General features: G+C 43.7%; 1 protein-coding gene across 6 annotated transcripts in view; it reads left to right on the top strand.

Moving 5' to 3' along the window:
* The first annotated feature begins 12,656 nt into the window (after positions 1-12,656).
* banp (BTG3 associated nuclear protein) overlaps positions 12,657-19,014 on the top strand; it is a 186,278-nt gene continuing 179,920 nt past the window's right edge. For 4 of the 6 annotated variants that reach the window (XR_013497607.1, XM_078210742.1, XM_078210745.1 and 1 more), the window contains exon 1: positions 12,743-12,856. The gene's annotated coding sequence lies outside the window, so the exon portion shown is untranslated. Of the gene's footprint in view, positions 12,857-19,014 lie in introns of all 6 variants that reach the window. The other 2 variants (XM_078210746.1, XM_078210743.1) reach the window with 2 other exon arrangements.

The raw sequence follows: 19,014 nt of genomic DNA, 5'->3' as shown, positions 1-19,014 counted from the left end.
GAAGGAGATTATTGTTGCCACACCAGTCCACCAGATTCTCTATCTCATTCCTGTACTCTGTCTCATCATTGTTTGAGATCTGACCCACTATGGTGGTGTCATCAGCAAACTTGAAAATTGAGTTGGAGAGGAATTTGGCCACACAGTCAGAGGTGTACAAGGTGCAGAGTAGGGTGCTGAGAACACAATGAATTCAGAGTGTGGAGCAATGTTGCAATTCTTTTGTTAAAAATCCATTAAACAGCATTTTGAAAAAATACTGAAGAAGAAATTGAATTACCTCATGTAGGATTTAAAACAATGTTCAGTTATCAACCAACTGAGCTACCGAGGCTGTTAGCTCCCTGCATAAAGCCTTAACAGGCTCTCAAAGCTGGAGGTCCAAAGGGAGGCTTTCCACCTTGTAAGCAGCAGGTAATATAAGGCCCTGCTGTTCACTCCAATTCACTGTATAAAGAGATCCCCTCCCCCTGCTGATCGCTACCCCTGTGGAGCTCCCCTCCTGCCAATCACCACCCCTGCAGAGATTCCCCTCCCGCCCATCAACCCCCTTCTGTAGAGATCCACCCCACCAATTATCACCCCTGCAGAGATACCCCCCCAACGATCACCACCCCTGCAGAGACTCCCCCCGCCTATCACCACTCTTGCAGAGTTCCCCTCACCCTTCCGATCAATCCTGTCTGCAGAGCTCCTCCCTGCACCGATCACCCACTGTATGCAGAGTCACTCTCCCACCGATCACCATACCTGCAGAGGCTCCCCCATCATTCACCACTCCTGCAGGGTTCCCCCCCACCCCACTGATTCTCCCCTCCCCACCATCATGCGCAAGCTGCAGAGATTTTCCCACTACCCATCGATCACCACCCCTGCAGAGCTCCCCTTCCCCTGCCGAAGACCACCCATTCAGAGCTAGCCCATTCCGCCAATCTCCTCCCCGTCTGCAAAGTTCCACACCCCTGCTGATCACCACCCCTGCAGAGCCCTCCCCGTGCCTCTCGCGGCAGTGCCCCACCGACACTAACCCCTCCCTCCCCCCAGCACAGCTATGGTGCCCAGAGGGCAGTACTAGAGTGCCTGGTGCCCACTGGGCACCCTAACAGTGCCCCATGGGCACTGTCCACCCATAACCCTGACCTCCAGGTGTGTGTCAATGGCCTTTGATGCCCCTGACGAGGCCATCATGTCTGGTCTCCGTTGATGGAGACCAATGTGATTCTCGCTGGTGTGAGGCTTGACCGGAAAGGAGGCAAGTGTAAGTGAACCAGGACTTGCGAATGACATGTAAAACGTGTCATTAATATTGCACCCTTTCTGGGCATGAAACCAATTTCGCTGACAAAATAGGGCCGGTAAGATTGAAGCAAGAAAACAGGCACAAACCAGATTTTTTGCCTCTCACGCAATCTCACCACCTCGCCTTGCCTAACAATGGGCAAGACAAGGTCCTAAAATGCACCTCTTTGTTTTTCATGCTGTTACTACTCCAATCCATGTTAGGATATTTAAAGACCTACATCATAATTACTCTGTAATTCTTGCATCTTTTTGTAATACACCTGTAACTTTGCTCCTCTATTGTTTAATTAAATTATTTCACCCCTCAACTATTCACTCGTCTCCAGTACACAGTTCCTTTGATCAATACTGCCACTCTTCCCCAAACCAAAAGTTAAAGCTAAATTAATAAAAATTATACTTGCACAACTTAAAATATGATTTTCTTGTGTCCAAGGTCTGACAGTATTGAAAACCAGAAGCTATACCCCACAACCAAAATACATACACTGTTCCATGTGGTACATGAAAGTGGCAAGAGCCCTTAGTTCCATACTTGATGTCAGAGTTCAAATCTTAGCATCTCCTATGTGTATGTCAAGCCAAAATGTACAAAGATATTAATCCAAACACCCCATTTTCATAAAAAATTCCATGCAAAATGGTTTGCAAATTAATCCACATATAGAACATTACAGCACAGGAACAGCCCCTTCAGCCCATGACGTTGTGCCAAACATGACGTCAAATTAAACTAATCCCTTCTGTCTGCCCTTGGTCCATATCCCTCTATTTCTTCCATATTCATGTGCTTACCTAAAAGCCCCTTAAATGCCCCTATCATATCTGCCTCCACTACCAGCCCTGGCAGCGTGTTCTGGACACCTACCGCTCTCTGTGTAAAAAACTTGCCCCTCACATCTCCTTTGAACTTTCCCCCTCTCACTTTAAGTGCATGCCCCCTAGTATTAGACATTTCAACTCTGGTAAAAAGATTCTGACTCTCAACCCTATCTATGCCTCTCATAATTTTATACACTTCTATTAGGTCTCCCCTCAGTCACCGCCGCTCCAGAAAAAAAACCCCTAGTTTATTCAGCCTCTCTTTATAGCTCTCACCCTATAATCTCGGCAGCATCGTGGTAAACCAGGAGTTTTATTTTGTGAGTTTTATTTTGTTTGAAAGCTAAGTTTTGTAACTTCCTGTTTTCTAAAAAAGTGATAACCCTACATGAGAGTTTCACACATGATCCTTAAAGAAACCAGAATGCTTTCTGCTACACAATAGTTGCTATTCATTTTTGTTGGGTTTCTGGTGTTTCCTTCATTGATGTTGATTCTCTAGTGTTGTTACTATGGTGAGTGTTACTAGTGATTTATTGCATTCATTTGAATACAGTTGACCTCTGGGGCTGATGGTTGTTTGGTTCCTTGTTTAGTTGGCAAAATCCGATCTCTCCCTTCAGCTGTTTGCTGTGAAGAAACAGTGTCTCCAGTTGAATGTAGATATTTGCAGTTGTGATGAGATTTGGGTGTGCACCTTCACCATGCACAATCAGGGTGACAACTTCTCCATACAAATGCAAAACAGGCTGATTTTTCTTCAGGGCATTCAAAGTTTGCACTCTTTCTGGCTCTCCAATTTTAAGATCTGTCAACAATTTGGCAGTATTATCAAAGTGACATATAGCTGCTGTTTCCCTATGATATTATCTTTTACTCCTGCAACTATTTTTGACTTCAGTAATTTTTAATTATTGGAAGAGCTATCTGAGTCACTAGTCGCTGGACAGACTATTTTCCTGCGTCCAGTGAGTGTGGTTCTCCACTCTAACATTCACTGTACACATCTGTGCTGGATCTAGTAGATTTTTTGATAATGCTTTTGGCAATTTTCACTGCTGACTCAGCCTTCCAATTGACTGGGGATAGTGGGACATGATGTTTAGTGCTGAATTTGTCTGAGATCTTCGCTTGTGAACTAAAGGTCACTGCCACTCATCACAATGTTAGGAATTCCATGATGATTGAAGTGTGCATTCTATGATCTCACCAGAAGTTGTTGACACCAGCTGGTCTTATTCATAATAGCTTGAAAATAGTTGATTTTGACCAGTTCAATTCAGAGTGAAGAGGCCTACTCCAGCTTCATCCATGGTCTGTCTGGAATGTCATGAGCAACTCTTTAGGTTGCTCAGCTTGATGTTCATTACAAGTTTGCTTGATTTGAGCATGACCCTTGTTTGTCAACTTCAATGTCCCTGCTGAGTTGATAATTTCTAGAGCATGTCATGCTGTTGAATCTGGAAGATTTAACACTGTATTAGCATCAACTTGCTTCAAAGGGAGTGCAGATCTTGACAGTATGTTGCTTGACACAAGTGAAGGCTGTTTCTTCTTCTATGTCCCAATATCACAAAATAACCTATGCAGTGAGCTTATGTAGACATTCACATTCTGACAACAAATTGGCAAGAACTTAGCTAAGTTGTTCAAAAATCCAACAAAGTATTAAACTGCATTCCTATCTATTGGCGATTACATTTCTGCTACTGTTTGCACCTTATCAGGAATAAGACAAGGTGATTTAACAGTCCTGATCTATGTATTTGACTTCAGTCATCTTCAGGTGCAACTTGTTCTTGCTCAGATCCATCTGGAGAGCTCTGTATAGTTGTCTAAATAGATTCCAATCATGATCTGTAATGACGTGTTCCATTGTATCTTCATATCTATAGAAGATCATCAACAATCATAGAAATCATAGAAATCATAGAAACCCTACAGTGCAGAAGGAGGCCATTCGGCCCATCGAGTCTGCACCGACCACAATCCCACCCAGGCCCTACCCCCACATATTTTACCCGCTAATCCCTCTAACCTACACATCCCAGGACTCTAAGGGGCAATTTTTTAACCTGGCCAATCAACCTAACCCACACATCTTTGGACTTCCAGTCTTGGTAGACTGCTATCTCATCCTGTCCATGTTGGCACTCTTTTGGAAAATTAAAAATGCCAAATGGCATGCACAACCATCTGAACCTCCCAAATGGCATCCAGAATGTAGTCAGAAAGTTGCTGCTTTCAGCCAACTTCACTTGTCAGTATCCATCCTTAGTACCCCAGGTAGTAAAGACCTTTGGCCTTAGGAAACTGAGGCAGAATCTTTTCAATGGTTGATAGAAGATAGTGAGATCTCTTCAAAGGTTTAATGAGGTCCTTTGCACTCTCAGCTTTCCAGATTTTTTCACTGCAACCATGCTGCTAATCTAGTCTGTTGGAATTGCACTTTCTTAATTAGTCCCACCTTTTCAAGTTCCTCTATCTTATCTTCCAGGCTAGACTCGAGGATGGTTGGAAATATCCATGGAAGGAGTTGAGTTGGTCTCAGTCTCATCCAATTCAAGTTGATATTCACCAGGAAGGCATTCAAGACCAGTGAACATATCTTTGTAATCTGATCAGCAGTCAATGGTCTACTGCCAGGCAAAATACTGAAAATTTCTTCTTGTACATGGAAGATTACCAATCCAAGCTTTTGGCATGTTTCAGCAGAGTTTGCTACATAATTATTATCTGAATTGAAGTTCTTCTTTCTTCCTGTTGCATTGGTCTCTCAGTTTAGTTTGTCCTCTAGGGCTTAGTATCGTTCCATCATAGAGCCTCAAACTTTACTTTCAATGGCTACATATTTGGGTCACCACCTTGAGCAACTTCATGTTTGTCTGCAAAGCTCACGATATTGCACATTAAAGCGATGACTTTCTAACACCACATCAACTTGATGCTCTCCTTCTGTAATCATCATTCCAACAGTCACAAACCACTTTCTACCTCACGGTTTGATGGCACCAACCTGCTCTCGAGTGTAAATGATATATTGTCCAACATGTCTCCAGCAGGCATCATTACAGGTTTTTTTTTCTCCTTTATAGCAAAACACATGTGCAAAATGGTTGAGCATCTTGCAGTTACAGCAGCCTTCCCCCCTGCTGAGCATGCTTCCTTTTCTCCTTGTTGTGTCATTCACAATATTACTCTGACCTTAATCTTTCTGCTGGCCTTTCTGGAAATTGTTCTTCCTTTTCATAATTGATTTGTGCTTGGCAGACATAGATTGCCTCTCTGTATAGTGCAAAACCTCATCAGTTCTCCTCCCATCAATACATTTCAGCTGATGATTAGCTACCTTAGAACTTCTATATATCTCAATAGCTTTCTTGAGAAAGCTTCTCCTCTCAGCAGTTCTGCTTTCACAGCAGGATTGGGGAGTAAGCAGAATATGGAGTAGAGGGTACAATCAGATTAGCCATGATCTCTTTGAATGGTGAAGCAGGCTTGAGGAGCCAAATGACCTCCTTTTGCACCAAATTTTTTTGTTCATGTTTGTTCCTATGACAATCCTGTCTCTTATCAGATCATTCATCATTTGTTCAAACTCAGCTAGATGTCTCAGTACAAGCGTACTAATCAATATTCTCCTTGAGGTCCAGTATTAAAGACATGGCCTTCATAAATGACACAGAAGGTTGAAAGTGGGACCTCACGGCCTCCAAAATCTCATGTCTTGCTTTTCTTCTCAGTGAGATCTAAAGTTCTATACAGCATGTAACACTCCTACCCCAACCATTAATAACAGTTGCTACTCTTACCTGTTTGTGTTCCCCGTCCAATACTGTGGCAATCTCATAATTCAGCCATTGAGACTGGAAGAATTGCGGGTTCCCTTCCAAATCTCCCTTCATGTACACAAGAGCAGGTATTGGATAATTCAATGGCGTAATAACATACAAAGCTACAGTTGTGATGTCCTGTGCAAAGTTGTAGTTAACAGTTTTGTGACTTGGCTCCTGTGTGAAATGAGCATTTGGGTAAGGGAGGACTTCCGTGGCTTCTTAATATGGTTATCCAACTCATCTGTGGGAGCATGGCCAAGCCCTACCAGGTCAAACTTCCACTCAAAATTGCACTCATATATTCCTGCTGGTACTCCACCTGGCATAATTATCCTTAAATGTTTTGTACATTTGTTGTCAGTCTTACAACTGACATGCCCCAATCCAAAGAGTGTTAAAATCCTGTAAAATCATGACAATTCACTTCTAACACCATGTAATATGTGGTACTTGAAATTTGTAAGCCTTTATTTGCATGCAGTGATACTGGAGATCAAACCATATCTTATACATGCGTATGACAAGTCAAAGTGCACAATGTATTTATCCGAACAAGTGTGTAGGTCTTGAGTATATTTTGAAGTGCAAGGATGTTGTTGTCCAATTTACAAATGGTCACATTACAGAAAGGACATAATTGTTCTGGAGAGAATGGAGCGGAGATTTATAAGAATGTTGCCAAGACTTGAAAATCGCAGCCATTAGAAATGATTGGAGAGCCAGTCCAAAGATGTGCGGGTTAGGTTGATTGGCCATGCTAAAATTGCCCCTTAGTGTCCTGAGATGCGTAGGCTAGAGGGATTAGCGGGTAAATGTGTCCGGATATGGGGGTAGGGCCTGGGTGAAATTGTGGTCGGTGCAGACTTGATAGGCCAGATGGCCTCTTTCTGCACTGTCGAGTTTCTATGTCCCTTCGATGTCCCAGTCTTTCCTGAAGCTGGGTGTATTCACAAACACAGTAAGAGTTTTAACAACACCAGGTTAAAGTCCAACAAGCTTATTTGGTAGCAAATGCCATTAGCTTTCGGTGCGCTGCTCCTTCGTCAGATGGAGTGGATATCTGCTCTCAAACAGGGCACAGAGACACAAAATCAAGTTACAGAATACTGATTAGAATGCGAATCTCTACAGCCAACCAGGTCTTAAAGATACAGACAATGTGAGTGGAGGGAGCATTAAGCACAAGTTAAAGAGATGTGTATTGTCTCCAGACAGGACAGCCAGTGAAATTCTGCAAGTCCAGGAGGCAAGCTGTGGGGGTTACTGATAGTGTGACATAAGCTCACGATGCTCCACTTCTCCAGCTTCCACCCAAAACACGTTAAAGAAACTATCCCCTACGGACAAGGATCTATCCCCTCCGTATACACAGGATCTGCTCGGATGAGGAGGATCGCAAGAGACACCTCCAGACACTGAAAGATGCCCTCATAAGAACAGGATATGGCGCTCGACTCATCAATCGACAGTTCCAACGCGCCACAGCGAAAAACTGCACCGACCTCCTCAGAAGACAAACACGGGACATGGTGGACAGAGTACCCTTCGTCGTCCAGTACTTCCCCGGAGCGGAGAAGTTACGGCATCTCCTCCGGAGCCTTCAAGATGTCATTGATGAAGACGAACATCTCGCCAAGGCCATCCCCACACCCCCACTTCTTGCCTTCAAACAACCGCACAACCTCAAACAGACCATTGTCCACAGCAAACTACCCAGCCTTCAGGAGAACAGTGACCACGACACCACACAACCCTGCCACAACAACCTCTGCAAGACGTGCCGGATCATCGACACGGATGCCATCATCTCACGTGAGAACACCACCTACCAGGTACACAGTACCTACTCTTGCAACTCGGCCAACGTTGTCTACCTGATACGCCGCAGGAAAGGATGTCCCGAGGCATGGTACATTGGGGAAACCATGCAGACGCTATGACAACGAATGAATGAACACCGCTCAACAATCACCAGGCAACAGTGTTCTCTTCCTGTGGGGGAGCACTTCAACGGTCACGGGCACTCAGCCTCTGATCTTCGGGTAAGCGTTCTCCAAGGTGGCCTTCACGACACACGACAGCGCAGCATCGCTGAGCAGAAACTGATAGCCAAGTTCCGCACACATGAGGACGGCCTAAACCGGGATCCTGGGTTCATGTCACACTATCGGTAACCCCCACAGCTTGCCTCCTGGACTTGCAGAATCTCACTGGCTGTCCTGTCTGGAGACAATACACATCTCTTTAACCTGTGCTTAATGCTCCCTCCACTCACATTGTCTGTATCTTTAAGACCTGGTTGGCTGTAGAGATTCGCATTCTAATCAGTATTCTGTAACTTGATTTTGTGTCTCTGTATGCCCTGTTTGATGAAGGAGCAGCGCTCCGAAAGCTAATGGCATTTGCTACCAAATAAACCTGTTGGACTTTAACCTGGTGTTGTTAAAACTCTTACTGTGTTTACCCCAGTCCAACGCCGGCATCTCCACATCATGTATTCACAAACCCCAGTGGGAGCAGGCTTCCCCTCCCACAGGTGGAAACAGGTTCTTGTACATCTCGGGCTGTTTTTCTGAGAACAGAAGAGGCTAAGTGGTGATCTAATTGAGGTGTACAAAATGATGAGGGGCCTTGCTAGGGTAGACAGGGAAAACTTGTTTCCCCTAGCAGAGGGGTCAATTATCAAGGGGCACGATTTAAGATGATTGGTAGGATTAGAGAGGACATGTTTTTCAAACTGGAAGACTGTGACCAGCGGGTGTGCCTCAAGGATCTGTGCTGGGTCCACTGTTATTTGTTATTTATATGAATGATTTGTATGAGAATTTATCGGGCATGGTTAGTAAGTTTGCAGATGACACCAAGATTGGTGGCACAGTGGATAGTGACGAAGGTTATCTAGGATTGCAAAGGGATCTTGATCAATTGGGCCAGTGGGCTGATGAGTGGCAGATGGAGTTTAATTTAGTTAAATACCAGATGATGCATTTTGGTAGATCGAACCAGGGCAGTGCTTACTCAGTTAATGGTGGGGCGTAGGGGAGAGCTATAGAACAAAGAGATCTAGGGGTACAGCTCCTTGAAAGTGGAGTTACTGGTGGACAGAGTAGTGAAGAAGGCATTCAGCATGCTTGGTTTCATTGGTCAGAACATTGAATACAGGAGTTGGGACGTCTTGTTGAAGTTGTACAAGACATTGATAAAACCACACTTGGAAAAGCCACACATGGAATACTGTGTACAGTTCTGGTCACCCTATTATAGAAAGGATATTATTAAACTAGAAAGAGTGCAGAAAAGATTTACTAGGATGCTACCAGGACTTGATGGTTTGAGTTATAAGGAGAGGCTAGATAGACTAGGATTTTTTCCCTGGAGCGTAAGAGGCTTAGGGGTGATCTTATAGAGGTCTAAAAAATAATGAGGGGCATAGATAAGATTGATCAACAACTTTCCTGAAGGTAGGGGAGTCTAAAATTAGAGGGCAAAGGTTTAAGGTAAGAGAGGAGAGATACAAAAGGTTCCAGTGGGGACATTTTTCTACACACAGGTGAGTGTCTGGAACAAGCTGCCAGAGGTGGTAGTAGAGGCGGGTACAATTTTGTCTTTTAGAAAGCATTTAGACAGTTACATGGGTAAGATAGGTATCGAGGGGTATGGGGTACACGCGGACAATTGGGACCAGCTTAGTGGTAAAAACTGGGCGGCATGGACAAGTTGGGCCAAAGGGTCTGTTTCCATTATGTAAACCTCTGACTCTGTGACTCAAAGTCAGAATGGTGTGTGAATTGGATGAGAACTTACAGACGGTCATGCTTCCATGCATCTGCTGGCCTTGTCCTTTTCGGTGGTAGAGGGCATGGGTTTGGAAGGTGCTGTCAAAGGAACCTTACTGAGTAGCTGCAGTGCATCTTGTAGATGATGCACATTGCTGCCACTGTGCCCCGGTAGTAGAGGCAGTGAATGTTTAAGTTGAGGAATGGGGTGCTACTCAACCAGGCTGCTTTGTCCTGGTTGGTGTCATTCCAGGCAAGTGGAGAGTATTCCATTACATTCCTGACCTGTGCCTTGTTGAGTGATCAGGCTTTGGGGAGTCGGGAGGTGAATTACTTTCTGCAGACTTCCGAGCCTCTCACTTGGAGTATTGCGTACAGTTCTGGTCACTGCATTATAGGAAGGATGTGGAAGTGTTGGAAAGGGTGCAGAGATTTACCAGGATGTTGCCTGGTATGGTGGGAAAATTGTATGGTGAAAAGGTTGAGGGGCTTGAGGTTGTTTTCGTTAGAGAGAAGGTTGAGAGGTGACTTAATAGAGGCTTACAAGATGATCAGAGGATTAGATAGGGTGGATCGTGAGAGCCTTTTTCCTCGGATGGTGATGGTTAACACGAGGGGACATAGCTTTAAATTGAGGGGTGATAGATATAGGACAGACGTTAGAGGTAGGTTCTTTACTCAGAGAGTAGTAAGGGCGTGGAATGCCCTGCCTGCAGCAGTAGTGGACTCGTCAACATTAAGAGCATTCAAATGGTTATTGGATAAACATATGGATGATATTGGAATAGTGTAGGTTAGATGGGCTTTAGATTGGTTTCACTGGTCGGCGCAACATCGAGGGCCGAAGGGCCTGTACTGCGCTGTAATGTTCTATGTTCTATGAGGGGCGGAGCAAAGTGTGCAGAGGACATTTATATATCTGTAAAGGGATATAGACTGTCCAAGTGAGTGGGCAAGAGTCTGGCAGATGGAGTACAATGTTGGTAAATGTGAGGTCATCCACTTTGGTAGGAATAACAGCAAAATGGACTATTATTTAAATTGTAAAAACTTGCAGCATGCTGCTGTGCAGAGGGACCTGGGTGTCCTTGTGCATGAATCACAAAAAGTTGGTTTGCAGGTAATTAAGAAGGCAAATGGAATTTTGTCCTTTATTGCTAGAGGGATGGAGTTTAAAAACAGGGAGGTTATGTTGCAGCTGTATAAGGTGCTGGTGAGGCCACACCTGGAGTACTGTGTACAGTTTTGGTCTCCTTACTTGAGAAAGGATATTATGGCACTGGAGAGGGTGCAAAGGAGATTCACTAGGTTGATTCCAGAGTCGAGAGGGTTGGCCTATGAGGAGAGATTGAGTAGACTAGGACTATACTCTTTGGAATTCAGAAGAATTAGGAGAGATCTTATAGAAACATATAAGATTGTGAAGGGAATAGATAAGATAGAAGCAGGGCGATTGTTTCCACTGGCAGGTGAAACTAGAACTAGGGGGCATAGCCTCAAAATAAGGGAGAGCAGATTTAGGACTGAGTTGAGGAGGAACTTCTTCAACCAAAGGGTTGTAAATCTGTGGAATTCCCTGTCCAGTGAAGGAGTTGAGGCTACCTCATTGAATCTTTTTAAGGCAAAGATAGATATATTTTTGAACAGTAAAGGAATTAAGGGTGAGCAGGCGGATAAGTGGAACTCAGTCCACAAAAAGATCAGCCATAATCTTATTGAATGGCAAAACAGGCTCGAGAGGCGAGATGGCATACTCCTGTTCCTTATGTTTATGAGGGAAAACATTCACCCAGAGGGTGATGGTGGTATTCTCCAATTTACTTCCTAAATTTGTGGCGGGTGGCACAGTGGCTAGCACTACTGTCTCACGGCACCATGGATGCGGGATCGATTCCCGATTTGGGTCACTGTCTGTGTGGAGTCTGCACATTCTCCCTGTGTCTATGTGGGTTTCCTCCGGGTGCTCCGGTTTTCCTCCAGTCTGAAAGACGTGCTGGTTAGGTTCATTGGCCATGCTAAATTTTCCCTCAGTGTACCTGAACAGGTGCTGGAGTGTGGACTAGGAGATTTTCACAGTAACTTCATTGCAGTGTTAATGTAAGACTACTTATGACTAATAAACTTTAAAACTTTGCTTGGGGCAGAAACGTTCAACTCATTTGAAAGGTTCCTGGATCTGCACCTAAAGTGCTGCAAAGCTACAGACCAGGTGCTGCAAAGTGGGGATAAAATGAGCAGCTAGTTCTTTTCTTCCTGGCTGGCGCACAGGATGGGCTGAATGGCCTCTTTCTGCTCCGTAACTTTTCTATGGTTTCAATGAACACCTATGGGTTATCTGATGTTAACTACGAGCGCTGAAAGTACTGAAAACAACTGTTACCGAACTGAACTCGTGAGAAAATTCAGTTTGATGATAGGCAGCAAAAAAAAAATTCGCCCAATCAAAATTTTAATTTTCTGTTTTTTTCAGAATCTGACGGGGAAAACTTCGAAATTTACCAAAAGTGTAAACATTAAATAAAATTATATTTAGCTGTGAATATTAATGGATTGCCCTGTTCACTTTGGTCCGCTCCGTTGAGACGTTCAATTGCATACACAACGCGCGATTAAAAACAAACGTAATAAAACAGCAAATGCCAATTTTCACCCGTTAAACGTGTCAGTATAGGAATCCAGACTTCTTTTGTTTTAGCGCGGCGGGGCTGCTTCTTTTCCTGGAGATAATTTATAAAAAATGTAAAAATGGGAGGGAGGCAAACTATCTTCTGACGATAAGGTTATCAAGGATATATATGGTGAATAAATTCAGGACGACATTAAGTGTGTGATGAGGAAGGAGTTTAGCGAGGGACTGACTGACTGTCGACAACCCCTCTCACTCACTGTCCCTCGCCTCCCCCCCCCCCCAAAACCTCTCGCTGATGGCGGTTAGTGGACGGTTGGGCAGAAGGAGCGAGCAGCTGCGCGAGGCAGCAGTTGTCGCGCCCGCGCGGCCCGCCGCCATTTTGTGTTCCCCCCTCCTCCTCCCCGGCGCGGCCGTTGCTGTGTGGAAGGGATTCTCTCGCGAGGAAGGACGCCATTATCGGATCTTAACAAACAAGCAACGAGAACTGAACGGTAATAACCACCGCGATAGTGCGGCTCTCGTCTGTAAATTCTTACTCGGTTCCGCTGGCCTGCTACTTTGTCAAGCGCAATGACTACGGAGAGAAAAAAAATGCCGATTACATTTTTTCCCTCATAAATGAGAGTCGGACCACGAGGGTGGAGAGGCCTACAGTAGATCCGCCTGACTTTTTAATTCTCGTTTATTTGTCCTCCAGCAAAGTGGTTATAAATTGAGGGTGGTGGCGACAGGGACAGGGCCGCCTGAGAATTTAGATGTTCATTTTGCTTGTACCCATTACCAGTTATTTCTTTGTTGAGTAAACGTGTTGAAGTATTCAGAGTCGCTTGGTTTATTTATGAGGAGGCCTATATCACGAAGGTTGAGCATAATTATATTATTTTTCTACCTATCATGTGTTTTGTGTGAACAATTCTTTTCGGCAGCGCGGATTCAATTCTTATTTCGGAAAATAAATATATTTTGCCTTTCCCACACCGGCAATGTTCAGTTACACGCCGATATTACATTGATAGAACAACACAGACGTCAAAAGATTCAGCGATGATATAAATAAAACACTGAATTGCTTTATGTAGCTGACAGACCTAATTATGTGTAGGCCTGGAAATAAGTGTCATAATTCCTGACGCTTTTACTGGCATCCAGATCAGTCCTTCAGTTTATTTTGATAATAAACGCAAATATAGCATGAAATTCACGTATGCAAAATTTAAGAATAACTTCGTCTGATGTTGCATATTGGATTTAGCTAATTGTGAATCTGTTTTATTTAGTTGTAACCAAATCGGTTAACTTAGCTGTAACTAAAACAACAGTACAGTTAGGTACTCGAAGTACCCGATTGATACTGCTACAAGTTCGGCATAAATGGGACAATAGAGTCTTACACTTAATGTATGGTAGTATTACTAGAGCTTCGAAATGTAGAGGCTGTTCTTGCTAGTAATTGCAATATTGTAACAAACGGTCATGCAGGGTTTTCTCCGTTTTCCTAGTGTAAAGCATAGCCCTTGTATGATCACAGGATTATTATAACTTCACGAAAAACGAAGGTAAGTTAGACAAACCCAGTATCAAATGTTTCCCATGTAAAACGTGTAAATTGTGAACAGAACCTTGGACAATCTTGTATCTACGCTTGCGGGTTAAGGGCGTTTTCTTTCGCATGTCTGCGTTGGTGTCCATATTGGACATGCATAGTTGGTAGATTAACAAATGACATTCGCGCGCCTGCTGCTGAGTAGGGAGAGCATCCCATGATAATGCTATTGGCGATCAATTGGAAATTACATTTTTTTCCATTAAGTTTGTACTGTAACAGTCTGCATAATGTATGCAATCTGCTGAAAGCAAATACAAGCGTCAGTATCTTGTAAAGAATGGACTGAAAGATGCTTCCCCTACTCCCAGCATTTTCTGTGTTTCTTTGTTAAATATTTGGGGCATCAGATGCAGTGGAATATTCTGGTCTACCCAATGGTATGAATTATTTAGTTCTCGTGTGCAGTTTCTGAACATTCCTTGCAGTTCTACTGTTGAAAATAGCAGCTGTAACTTAATCTTGGTGTTCAAATGATATTCACTTGTCATTGGAATCTTGGTATTAAATTGCAGTCTTGGACTTGACTTTTCAAATGCATTATATGACCTTGCACAAATGTTTAGTTTTAGCTTGTACTTTTGATTATAGGCTTTTAGTTAATGTGGCATGGATCCTATATTAGGATTGGATTTTTTACTGTCAGATTGAGGGAGAAAGGAAAGAGATAAAAGTTGCATAATGTATATGATCCACTGTACTGAAGTTATAATTCATCAAAAGCATATTGATGAAGTACTGAAGAAAGCCAAACTGACCAGGACTATGAAAAGTTTCCTATTTCATGGGAGGCAAAAGAGAGTTCCTTAAGCAAATACCTGAGGACACCAATAAACTGGGCACTTTGTGAGATAAAAACTGTGGAACATAGAAAAAATACAGCACAAACAGGCCCTTCGGCCCACAAGTTGTGCCGGTCATGTCCCTACCTACCTAGGCTTATATATAGGCTTACCTATAACCCTCAATCCTAACAAGTCCCATGTACTCACCCAGAAGTCTCTTAAAAGACCCTATCGAGTTTGCTTCCACCACCACCGATGGCAGCCGATTCCACTCACCCACCACCCTCTAAGTGAAAAACTTACTCCTGACATCTCCTCTCTACCTACTCCCCAGCACCTTAAACCTGTGTCCTCTCGTAGCAGCTATTTCAGCCCTGGGAAAAAGGCTCCAAGAATCCACCCGATCTATACCTCTCAACATCTCGTACACCTCTGTCAGGTCACCTCTCATCCTTCATCTCTCCAAGGAGAAAAGACCGAGCTTCCTCAGCCTATCCTCATAAGGCATGCCAACCAATCCAGGCAACATCCTTGCAAATCTTCTCTGCACCCTTTCAATCATTTCCACATCCCTCCTGTAATGAGGCGACCAGAACTGAGCACAGTACTCCAAGTGGGGTCTGATGAGGGTCTTATAAAGCTGCATCATTATCTCCCGACTCCTAAACTCAATCCCTTGATTGATAAAGGCCAGCACACCATACGCCTTCTTAACCACCTCCTCTACCTGCGAGGCCAATTTAAGATTCCTATGGACCCGGATCCCAAGGTCCTTCTGATCCTCTACACTGCTAAGAGTCTTTCCCTTGATATTATACTCCTTCATCCCATTTGACCTGCCAAAATGAACCAGTACACATTTATCCGGGTTGAAGTCCATCTGCCACTTCTTCGCCCAGTCTTGCATCCTATCTATGTCACGCTGCAGCTTCTGACATCCCTCCAACCTATCCACAACCCCACCAGCCTTCGTGTCGTCTGCAAACTTACCAACCCATCCCTCCACTTCCTCATCCAGGTCATTTATAAAAATGACAAACAGCAAGGGTCTCAGAACAGATCCCTGGGGCACTCCACTGGTGATCGACCTCCATTCAGAAAAAGACCCGTCTACAACCACTCTCTGCCTTCTGCAGGCAAGCCAGTTCTGAATCCGCAAGGCAACAGGCCCTTGGATCCCATGCTCTCTCACTTTCTTGAGAAGTCTTGCAAGGGGGACCTTATCGAACGCCTTGCTGAAGTCCATGTAAACCACATCTACCGCTTTTCCTTCGTCAATGTGTTTAGTCACATTTTCAAAGAACTCCACCAGGCTCGTAAGGCACGATTTGCCTTTGACAAAGCCGTGCTGACTACTTTTGAGCATACTAAACTTCTCTAAATGTTCATAAATCCTGTCCCTCAGGATCTTCTCCATCAACTTACCAACCACTGAGGTTAGACTCACTGGTCGGTAATTTCCTGGGCTATCCCTATTCCCTTTCTTGAATATAGGAACCACATCCGCAATCCTCCAATCCTCCGGAACCTCTCCCGTCTCCATCGATGACGCAAAGATCATCGCCAGAGGCTCTGCAATCTCTTCCCTCGCCTCCCACAGTAACCTGGGGTACATCCCATCTGGTCCCGGTGACTTATCTATCTTGATGCTATTCAAAATTTCCAACACATCCTCTTTCTTAATGTCCACATACTCAATCTTTTCAGTCCACCTCAATCCTGTAGTACAACCACCCAGGTATTTTTCCACCGTGAATATATTCATTAAGCACCTCTGCTATTTCTTCCGGTTCTGTACAGACTTTCTCACCTTCACCTTTTATAGGTCTATTCCTTCACATCCCATCCTTTTACTCTTCACATATTTATAGAACGCCTTAGGGTTCTCCTTAATCTTACCAGCCAAGGCCTTCTCGTGACCCCTTCTGGCTCTCCTAATTTTCTTAAGTCCCTTCCTACAAACCGTATACTCATCTAGATCCCTATCATCACCTAGCTCTCTGAACCTTTTGTACGCTTTCCTTTTCTTTCTCACTAGGTTCAGCGCAGCTTTCGTGCACCACGGTTCCGGTAACCTACCAACACCTCCCTGTCTAATTGGAACGTTGTCATGCAGAACTCCAGACAAACATTCCTTGAAAATCTGCCACCTTACTTCATTCAGTACTTTTCCTCGAGAATGCCTCCTTCCAATTTACGCCTCTAATCTCTTGCCTGATGGCTTCATATGTCCCCTTACTCCAGATAAACACTTTCCTAGCTTGCCTGATCCTATCTCTTTCCAATGCTAGCGTAAAGGAGATAGAGTTATGATCACTATCCCCAAGATGCTCCCCCACTAGATGAACTAGATGATTTTCACCCCTTACAGGCAAACAGTGGTTGACCATATTACATGGCAGATGCAGCATTCATGAATTTCTCAGCAACTACCCAGATGTCAATACCCACCATGAGTCACCAATTATTGTTAAAAATCTGTTTCCCTCATGAAAGATTGAACTCTTCACTTTGGAAGATCTAGCCTCTAAATTTCCTCAAAAGCCAAATTGATTCGGACGGCCTCATTTCCTGATGGTTCCATCTCTTCTGAGGTTGCCTTCCATGGAATTCAGTAAGCTACACTCCTGCCTCTATCTACGGGCACACTTCCAACTCTTTTTTGCAGACCACTAGCTTCACTGAGCTGTCACTGCCCCAGGGTTTCTCTGAACGCGTTCCTGGCTGCACTGAGCAAAAAGTGGCTTCAGAGCACCTCTGAGCCTAAACTGTCTCCAGCACAGAATCAGTGACCTTCGACCATATTCTTGAGCTCCCCAGAGCCCTAACTGACTGGAACATGCTGGCGGTTCCCATGGCTTCTCTGTGAACAGCAAATCACACAAGGTCCAAACTTTCACTGACCCCCTCTCCTAACAAATGCACAGAGAGTCTTATTAAGTTTCATCCATCTCCATGACGACATTGCCTTTCAGGGTTTACTGAATGTTTTTAACCCAATTTAGCTCTAACCCCTAAAACAAAATACCTCTGGTCCGAGTGTGCGTATATGCAACCATTGCAGACAACACACCTCCAGTTCTCCAGCTAAATAAGCCCCCTGCTGTTTTATGACTAAATTTTTTCTTGACTAGGAAAAAAACCGGATCATCTTGGGAACTGGCAGTCTCTAAAGCCCAGCATTTTAGTTACTGTACCTTCACAACAATTTTCCTCAAAGTAAACATCTCTAAAATGTTAGAATGTTCCATGAACTAGATATTTGTCACAACTCCCTGCCAGCAAAAATGAAGACGCATCACCATATGTTTTCTAATTTGCCATTTGGGATACAACAACCTATGTAATATGTTGTACATCTTAAACATCCTAAGTTTGGTGCAGCCAGGAAACTGGCATCCGGAGAAACCCTGGGTCAATGACAGCTAGATTAAGCTAGTGGTTTGCAAAAGAGTTGGAAATGTACCTGTAGTGAGTGGCAGAAGTGTACCTTTGAGAATCCTGTAGAAGGCAACCTCAGGAGAGGAGATTGAACCATCAGGAAGAGAGCAATCATTGAGGCAGTCCAAATCAAGGTGGCTTTTGAAGGAATTCAAAGGCTAAACCCTCCAAGTGAAGAGTATTACACGCAATAATAGTCTCTCCCATTAGCCAATGAATTTCTCAAGTCCATCAGCACTGCTTAATTCTCTTCTCAGTTTAAGGTGAAACATATTTTTACAATATTGTTGGAAGATTTTCTGACAATTATAGTCCACACTCCACCTGCAGAATCCAATTCCTCATTGTCACACACAAGTGAATTTTCAAGTTCCATCTTTTAAACAGTTTCAGCTTTCGAACCTTGGTGTCCTAGTCTGTAGCTTTCTCATCATTAAACTCCACAAAGAATGCCTGAGTTAAGTTCATAGTTACATTATCGCCCTCTTCGTTAGTTGTAATCATATCTTCATTTTTCATTTCATTTTCTGGACTCAAAGTATTTAAGTTCTCTCTTTGAGATAAGTTTAAAAATGGCTTTGTGCCAACAACCTGTTCCTTTTTTGATAAAATCTTCCTTGGCCATTTAAAGAACATCTTTCATATGCTTTTTATGCCCAAGCAGAAAGGTTTGATGTTCTTGTTTGGTCTGATCTTTTGTTTTTCCTGATTTCATTCAGATTGAATATCATTTAATTATTTCAAAGCAATATCAACACACTCCTCATTTTGGATCTTGAATTTTCTTTCTAAGACTTCTGAGCCTTCCACACAAATTACT

This window comes from Mustelus asterias, chromosome 4 (genome assembly GCF_964213995.1).
Source record: "Mustelus asterias chromosome 4, sMusAst1.hap1.1, whole genome shotgun sequence".
Lineage (NCBI taxonomy): Eukaryota > Metazoa > Chordata > Chondrichthyes > Carcharhiniformes > Triakidae > Mustelus > Mustelus asterias.
This window is presented reverse-complemented; position numbering and strand designations above follow the sequence as displayed.